This window comes from Camellia sinensis, chromosome 14 (assembly GCF_055761805.1).
Source record: "Camellia sinensis isolate YWXY chromosome 14, ASM5576180v1, whole genome shotgun sequence".
NCBI classification, from domain to species: Eukaryota; Viridiplantae; Streptophyta; class Magnoliopsida; order Ericales; family Theaceae; genus Camellia; species Camellia sinensis.
Window position 1 is genome coordinate 21,159,626 of NC_138974.1, and position 9,423 is coordinate 21,169,048.

A 9,423-nucleotide genomic window follows, 5' to 3' on the forward strand; every position below is an offset into this window, starting at 1 on the left:
AGCCCGAGCTAGAATCGCCTCCGGTCTCCTCCTCCGATGACCCTGCCTCCGCCTCTGACTCCTCGTCGTCGTCATCATCCGGGACTGGAGCTCGCGAGCTACTCCCGACGTGAGTACGCCCTCCCCTGGTACGGTGAAATATCCTGCCCTCCTCATCTCTCCCCCGAGCAGGGACAGCAGGTCTAGCTGGAGCACCTCCTGCCATGGGAATCTGGAAAGGAGGCTGAAAAGTCCACGAAAAGGGAAATGCATCAGAATGCCGTGAGCAGTTTAGCAATGCAGAATGCAGAGTATAAGTGTAGTGTATGAATGCCGTGAGCAGTTTAACAGTGCAGAATGCAGTGTATAAGTGCAGTATGAGAATGCCGTGAGCAGTTTATCAGTACAGAGTACGGTGCAGAATGCAGTGTATGCAGTGTTCAGATACTGTGAGATCAGTGTATCAGGTGTTGTGCCGTGCATCAGATTATGTAAAGCAGTGTATGAATGGTTTGAGGCCAGTGTCAGAAGGACATACCGGTATGCTGTAGACGGCTAGAAGGTCAAATGTCCGCTGGAGCATCCCCATCATCGAGGCATTCATCGCCAACGACTGACGGGTGTACTCAGAAGAAGCCTGCAAAGGTATCAGATGCATTAGTATTCTGTGGAATATCAAGTAAACTGAATTGAATAACTGTACGAACTGCAGTGATACATACCAGCGGTAAGTCGGGGATGTCGATGAACTCGTGACCAGCCGGTGGAGGGGCGAAGGGGATCTGATAGGTCGACCCACCCTGCCCCTGGAAAGTCAGTACAGCGGGCAGGGCAGGCCAGCCAGCCCCTCGTCCTCCCCGCACTCCGCCCCTGCCACGGACCCGGGCCCTCCTCGAAGATCCAGCCCCTGCTCCCGCTCCGGCCCCAGCCGCCGATGCTACAAGCCTGGCCCCCTCTGCTCGACGGCCGCTCAAGGGACGCATCAGGTACGTCCGCACGTACTCCTGATAGTCGCCGGTGCCTCGGAAGCCGGCCTCCTCCCAGCCGATGGAGTAATCATCCAGCTGCTCAGGGGTCAGCCCCTCGGTCTCCCTCATCTCCGCAGGAGGGTGAACCGGGACTATCTGCTCAGGTAACCCGCGGGTCTGGCGTAGAAAACGCTCCCCCAGGTACCAAGCCCGACAGACCGGGCCCTCAAGCAAGATCCGGAAACGCGAGGTCTCCTCAGCACCAGGGAACCGACCCCGCATCGCCGACGGCAAGGAAGCCCATGGCCGCCATGTGATCTGAAAGTAACAGACAGTTTGTTATCTACTGTTATTGAAACATGCAGTGGGAAAGCGAAGCTAAACGAACTGAAAGTAAAACATACCTCGGCCGGGGTGATGGTGTCGAAATATCGGCGGAAGAAGCCGAATGTCTCCCGTGGTCGCCGGGTGCATCCCCCGTCGAAGCGACTCGAGAACGGGACAGCCGGAGGAGGCTCCGCAACTGGCACGGGTGCAAGCCTAGGGAAGTAGGCGTAAACCCACAACTGCAAAACAGATGTCAGTATGACCATCAGATAAAGCAGGATATACAGAATGAAGTAGAAATGGCAGAGCCGTGTGTTGAGCCGTGTATTGTGTACAGTGTGAGCAGTGTACAGTCAGTGTGAAGCAGAATGTATGTGCGTGCCGTGTGTACAGTATACAGTAAGTGTAAAGCAGACTACAGTGTGTGTAGTATACAGAGTACAGAAAGTACGAGACAGAAATGAAAAGTGGAGAAGAAATGTACCTCCCAAGCCCGCCAGTAACCTCCGAGCAGCTGGCCGCTGCCGCGAGAAGCCGAGCTCATGTACCCATAGAGGGTGGCCAGAGCAGCGCCGCCCCAGTCGTAGTGCAAGATGTCTCGGACGTCCACCAGTGCACTGAGAAGGCAGAGAGGCACGGTGTTCGCCCGGTCGGCGAAGATAGTAGTCCCGAACAGGAACATGAGGAAGCCACGGGCATACCTCTCCACGTCCTCCTCGGTCATCTGCACCTCCTCCCCCAATGCGGGCTGGACCCTGAACTGTGCCTCGAACCAGGAGTATCGAACAAAGCCTGGACGAGCTAGCGGTGGCGCCTCCCCCAGTAGATGGACCTGAGCGGCGGTCCACTCATCCATGTCAGTGTCGAAGGGGATCGGATCACCCCCTACCCCGATGCCTGTGAGCATCGAGAAGTCATAAGGGGTCATCGTCATGTCCCCTGCGGCAGAAAAAGTGGAAAGAATCGGTGGTGTCCCACCACCTCTCCGCCAGAGCGGCAAGAAGAGGTCTGCAGGTGGACAACCTAGAGAGCCCTCGACAGAAGGTGCCGAAGCCCGCTCGGTCCACGATGCGCTGGACCGCATCAGGGAGCTCGTCATACCACTCCCGAGCACCAGTATTCCCATACCCGCGAATGGTATGGGAACCCTCCTGCAAACAGAAAACAACAATTGCAAGACAACATTCAAAATGCAATTTTGAAAAGACAGATATGGCATGTATGCAAGTTTGTCAGATTCATGCAAATACCGGGTGCCAGTGTGCTTACAGTGAAATACGTGTGCTGTGTCAGCGTGTTTGGGTGTTTCAGAACAGATGTGGCATGTGTGCAAGTTTGACAGATTCAGACAAATACTGGGTGCCAGTGTATGTGCAGTAGAATGCAGTGTGTGCCGTGTGTTTGAGTAATTCAGGGCTAGTGCAGTGTGTGTGCATGTGTCAGTCTCAAGCAGATATCAGTTGTATGTATGTTTACAGTCAACTACGGTCTACGGCATATCAGATTTCAGCAATTAAAGAATACAGCTAACTATGGCAGTTTTGTATCCTACATTGCAGAAAGTAAAGCAGAAGATGAAGAGTTACCTCGGAAGTGCCGAATGAAAGGTGGGAGGTAGGCTCGCGTAGTAGTAGCTCAGGGGCCGCGTACCTCTCGAAACTCCGGAACTGACGCAGGCCGTCTGGGGGCAGAACGTGGATCGCCGGCCGGTAGGTCGCCGGGTCGAACGGGCGCTCGCTCAGTGGTAAGAGCTCGACCCCGGGGTCCATCTCGTGATCCGGGGGAGTCCCACCACGTGGAATGTCGTCCGCCATGTAGAGAGTGGTGTGAAAAATGGTCGGAAAAGGAAAACCGAGCCGGAATGCGAAGAGTCAACCGAAAAGTCAACTCCTGAGAGAGTCGGAAATGGCCGGGAAGGCCGGAATGTGAAAAGGCACGGAAATGAAGAGGAAAGTGAGGGGAACGAACCCCGAAAAGGCGAGAACGCCGAACGAGGCACCGAAACGAGAATGTGATCGGTGGAAAATGTCCGAAACGCGAAGAGGATCGCGAATCCGACGACGAAACGGGCGTAGAACGCGAACAAACGGGCGAAAAATGAGAGAGAAGCACTCTAGAGAGAGAAAGGAAAGGTTTTCGGCGGTAGGAAATGAGGAAATAGGGCATGAAGCCCTATTTTATAACACTCGAGGTGGAAAGACAAAACTGCCCCGATTCAGCAACTGTTTGCCGGTCGGCAATGTTTTGTGCCGGCCGGCACTTTTTGTGCCGATGGAATTGTTTTTGTGCCGATGGCCAGCCGGTGGCCTCCCCTTACTGCCGGTGGGGTTCCCACAGCCTTGGTTAGGCCATATGAGAAGTTTGTGGTCTTCATAGCTCAAGAAAGTGCAAGAAAGTGCATCTCCGATGTTCAACCGGCCTCCGTTTTGACCGCGGGCCGTGTCTCCAGTGCGTAGCACTCGAATTCGTGCAAGGTGTATCCTTTTTGTATCCTTTTGAATTCAAAAGTTGCCCCATGTGTGTTGCACGAACTCATCACACTACTTCGGTGCATTACATCGCGCTGTCACGCGCCACACATTTGCATTGTTATGCACATGTTACATGCGTTGCAACACGCACCCCTTTGCATTGTCGTGCACATTTCTCATGCATCATTGCATTTCCATTCTATGCATTGTCATGCATTCCGGAATACGTGCGTTGTTGCGCATTTAAGCCCATTTACACTCCGTGTGACATGCACGTCACACTTTTCATCGCACTGTTTTGTGCATTGTATTGTTCGCGCTGTTCTGCGCATTGCACTGTTTTGTGCATTTCAAAATTGTTCGCGCTGTTCTGCGCATCGCACTGTTTTGTGCATTTCAAACCTCGCGCTGTTCTGCGCATCGCACTGTTTTGTGCATTTCAAAATTGTCCGCGCTGTTTTGCGCATTGCACTGTTTTGTGCATTGTATTGTTCGCGCTGTTCTGCGCATCGCACTGTTTTGTGCACCTCAATTGCATCTAGCATGTATCCCCTCGCGTTATTTTACGCACCTCACTTGTACTTGTTAGTACATTGCATTGTTTTGCATACGAACCGGCTTTGCGTAGCATATAAGTCCAATGTTCAAACCGGCTTCGCGAAGCGTGTAAGTCCAATTTTCAAAATTTTGCATTCCGTGTGGCATACGTGTCACACATGCATACATTTTATACCCCCGGTCTGGCGAGACCTTAAACACGCACGGTCTGGCGAGACCTTAAACACGCACGGTCTGGCGAGACCTTAAATACGCACGGTCTGGCGAGACCTTAAACACGCATGGTCTGGCGAGACCTTAAACACGTACGGTCTAGGAGACCTTAAATCCTTGGAAGGTGCAAAACCTTTATTGCATTGGTGTGCACACTATTGCTTTGTACATATCTTGAGCCGCGTGTTGTCGCGCATTTCATGCAACATGCATTTCACTTGCATCATTTGCATTTCAAAAAAAACAAAAAAAAAACATGCATTGTCATGCATACATTTTGCATTTCGGTCTAGGAGACCTTAAATCCTCTGAAGGTGCAATTCCTTCGGTGTTTGTCGTGCCCGAACGACTTTTCGGTGGTCTGGTAAAGCCACCTGTCTGTGCTTGCGATGAGTTCCTAGAAGACCAACTGGGACGGTGGAAACTAGAGTTCGAACGGCTTATGCCTAGAACGCAAAGGTTCGGGAGTTCCGAGACTAAAGTCTGGTTTAAATACCCAGAGGTTTACCCTCGGCTTGAAATCTGTATGGAAGCCCCATAGGTTGAGGCGGCGTGTCGACGCCTCAGTTCTGGATACTGAACCAACCTAGTATATCACCCTGTTGGTAAGATAGGGAAAGTTGCAATCATAGTCATTGCATCATAGTGCATTGTCTTGCATTTGCATTGTAGTTTGCATGCATTCATTGCATCACCTTCCATCCATGGCTTGCGCCTTTCCAGGTTGAGTTTGGTCTGGTATGTGTCCTTACTTTTCATGTTAAAACACAGTTCTGTATGTGTATCGCGCCGATTCCACGTTGATATGTTGGTTGAGGGTTGCGGCACCTTTTCTGTGTTACACATGGCTCGTACGTGTGCATGCCTTTCCTAGGCAAGATTTGGTTTGGCTTGCGTGCCATATCCATTGTATCCATATCCATTCCATTGCATATTAGTAGATATTGCATTGTAGATTGCATGCATTCATTGCATCACCTTCCGCCTTTGGCTTGCGCCTTTCCATGTTGAGCTTGGTCTGGTATGTGCCCTTACTTTTCATGTTAGAACACAGTTCTGTATGTGTATCGCGCCGATTCCACGTTGATATGTTGGTTGAGGGTTGCGGCACCTTTTCTGTGTTACACATGGCTTGTATGTATGCATGCCTTTCCTAGGCAAGATTTGGTTTGGCCTGCGTGCCATATCCACCCATTACATTGTAGTGTAATTTTTGCATCCGGCATTAGGATCGTAGTCCTTTCTCCAGCGGGTTGTTTCCCCACTTATGTCAATTCCACCCAATGCTTGTTCTTGCGTCTGTCTACAATACTCATAGTTCAGTTGACCGTTCTATGGTAGACAGACTTGTTACCTCCATCAATCTATTTGACATAGGTGTGGTTTCGAACCGCTCGTGATTGGATCACGATCCAAATGCTTTGCATGTAGCTTGCATTGTTTCAAATACATTGCATCTTCATTTGCATTGTTTATACATTGTTTTGTATATATTGCATTTCGTTTTGCATCCACATTTGCATTGTCATGCATGTTGCTAACCATATTGTACCTGTTAAGTTTGTTTTCTTTTCAGGCACGATATTGTATGTACGGTTCATTTGAAGCTGGTGCAACCAGACGAGCCGCACAGGTATTGTATCTCCCGAGTGAGACTTTTTGAGAATTCCATAATTCTCTTACATCCTTTCTGCATTGTAGTGTAGTTTGGTATGCTAGCTTAAAACTGTTGCATGTTTGCTTCATTACAGCTTTCTTTGCATGATCATAAGTTATGCTCGGCTCCGTGCATTGTCTTGCATTTTGCCCCTGCCTCCGGGCGCATATCTTATTTGTATTGCATGATTGTCTGAGTCTTCGGCCTTGTCAAAAATGGGTCGTCTCTGGGCTTTGACATTCACTCCCGTCATTGTTATGACTTTCGAGTTCTGTCAAAGAGGGGCAACTGTAGACACCCCATTTTTGACCGTCCTCAAGACTTGGACGTCACCGTTTGAACACTCGGTGATTATCCATGTTTGTGTTCGTTTGGAGTTCCCGGAGGTCTCGGCTCGCGCGCCCCGCCTCAGGATCCCCGAACTCGACCGTTTAGTGTCTGGTTTTGCACCAAACACTTGCATCTTGCCTTTGAGAGGCAGAGTGGGGCTTGTAGACCATCCCCACCCATCACCGGCAGTGGCTAGGTGCCACCGGCTGGTTTTTGCTGCCACCGGCAATTTAGTTTGCCGGTCGGCACTATTTGTTGCCGGTCAGCACTTTTTTGTGCCGGTCGGCACTTTGTTTGGCCAAGATGGCATTTTTTGCCGGCCGATTGCTGTTCATCTGCTTTTGCAGATATTTTTGGACAGCTGTATAACTTTTGCTCCCCTCCATACACGTGTATGGAGGGATCTCCCTCTTGCAAAGCTTGTCTTGTAAGCTTTACAAGAGGCTTATAGGGAGAGCTCTCTCTAAGGCAAAAAGAGGAGAGAGGCTTAGACATTTTTGAGAGAGAGAAGACAGAGGAGAGCTCTGGTTTTCTAGGGTTAGGGTTAGATACACTCACCTATCTCTCTTTCCTTCTCATTTTGCACACTAGGTGTTTTGTGTCTCATTATTGCACACAAACACCTAGTGTTTCACCTTCCTCTAGGAGCTGAGGTTCTAAAGAGTGTGTTTTGAAGTTTTGGTCTTGGATTCAAGCTCAAGGAGGCCATTGGAGCACCATTGTTGAAGAAGGCATCAAGGGTGAGAAACTAGTCCTTTTTTTTCCCCTTTTTTGCATCAATTTTCTGCTAGTCTTAGAGCTATTTTTGTGATTATTGTATAACATAAAAAAGTTCTATTTTTAAGCCCTCTTTATTGTTTATTAAGAGTGTTTTGTTGTTTGAGGGGTGTTGACCACCCTTAGGCCTCAAAAGGCCTCATTTTGAGCCATTTTGTGTTAGCTCCGGGATTTTAGTGTTGAGGTCTCTTCACCACTGAAATCTTGAGGGATTTCAGTGGTGAAGATGATGCTTTGAAGTCCCAAGAAGGAGAGGGCCACCCCCTCTCCTTGTTGTCCTTGAAAAGGGCACATTTTGGCCTCTTAAAGAAGCCTATGCTTGAGTGTGTGTTGAGCATGTTTGGTTTGTTTTTCATGCTTATATATCCATGATATAACATGATTTCAAGTTGGTCTTGGAACCTTATGCATGTTTAGCATAGTTGCCATGTAATGCCTTATTTGTGCCTTAACATGTTCTAGGTTGTTAGCCTTTGTTGGAGCATGTTTTAGGCTTGCATTTGTGAAGTTTATGTGCTTATTTTGCCATGCTTTAGCTCTGTCCATAGTCGTTTGGGTTGATCTTTGCATGCATTATATAGCTCCTTTGTATTTGGGCTTGTTGGCCTTGAGTATGTGCATGTGTAGCATGACATCTTTGCATGAGTTTGATGATTTGGAATCATCTTGCATGCTATTTCAGTCCCATTTCCATGCTTGTTTGATTGCCTTGCATGTCTCTTTAATGCTTTGGAAGCATGTGTTGCAATGCTTCATGTTTTGGCCATGGTGTATGCCTTTGTATTTGGGCCACTTAGATGCCATCTAAGGAGTCCTTTGGCCTTGTTTTAACATGCTAAAAATCTGTTTTTAGTTGCTTAATGCATGCCATGTTTGATCATGATAAGTGTAGTTCAATGCATCATTAATTTGCCTTGAACACTTGGACTACTCTTTGCATGTTTTGGCTTGATTTATAACTTGATTTGGCATCATTTTATAACATAATTTTAGGGCTCATGTTGCATGCTAATTAGTCCATGATCCCTCCTTTCAAGTGTGCTTGAATGTTGTTTGATTCATGCTTAAGTGTTGATCCTTATGTGCATGTGTGTGTGCATGCCATTTAGCCCTCACCTTTTAGCACAATGGCTACTGTTTTAGGCCTATTTTAGAGCTGCCTAATTCATGTATAAGTCCATCTTGCCATCCATTTGCATTGCCCTATGTATGCTTGCATGATTGCATAAGTGCATTACCATGTCATGTTGCATTCCTAGCTCGTATGCCTAGGTTGCATTGCATTTTGCATGCATGCCTTGTTCCTTGAATTGGTGATAGGAATCGGGCCTAATTTGTTTGATTGGTTTGCATGCATTTGAAATCAAAGTTGCATACTTGGTTCTTTGGACCATCATGCATGGAAATGCGTGATTGGTGGTCCGAGAACCGAGGCACATGTCCCTTTGAGTCATTACAATGATAAGAGACATGGTTGGTGCATACATGCCTTGAATTGTGCTGCCATGCCTTGTTTTGCCCTCTGTTGCTGTGAGTTGCAGGTTCTGCAGGAATACTCTGCCGACCGGCAGTTTAATGTGCCGACCGGCACAATTTTCTCTGCCGACAGACCCTATTTTGTGCCGATGGACATACTACACTGCCGGTGGAAGTTTCATTCAGCCGGTGATGATCCCTCCTGTCCAAGGATGCAGTCCTGAGGCTTTGACAGCCTCCAGAGGAGGAAAGGGAGGAAAACAGAGGCAGCTTGCGCATGGTGGCGCGTTTCCCGAGACGCTTTCCTGCTTTAATTAATTTAATTTAATTTGTTAATTAAATTAGTTAATTTGTAATATTTAATTAGCTTGCGTAGTTAATTAATTTGTAATATTTATTTGGTCCCTCCGAGTGAGGGCAAATCTGTAATAAGTGTGTGTGGGTGTGTGAATGTCTTCCAATCCCCACTTCTTTCTTCCCTTTTACTTACCCGCTTTGACGGTTAGTATTAGGGCACGTCTAATTTAGCATACCTTATGCTATGCATGTGTGCATCCATGCATTTGTATTGCATGCATTAGGCTCGGTACATCACGCTAATTGCATCAATACTTCAATTTTCAAACTGAATACGTGATAATTGTGCATTTTCACATGACATGTTTAG

The 9,423-nt window shown here is 48.0% G+C and overlaps 1 long non-coding RNA gene across 1 annotated transcript; it reads right to left on the reverse strand.

Moving 5' to 3' along the window:
* Positions 1-1,140: 1,140 nt before the first annotated feature.
* Positions 1,141-1,940, reverse strand: LOC145807477 (uncharacterized). The gene is made up of 3 exons (XR_014350606.1): positions 1,759-1,940; positions 1,352-1,513; positions 1,141-1,265 (listed from the first exon to the last, which is right to left on the reverse strand). It is a non-coding gene; the product is annotated as an uncharacterized LOC145807477 (long non-coding RNA).
* Positions 1,941-9,423: the final 7,483 nt, after the last annotated feature.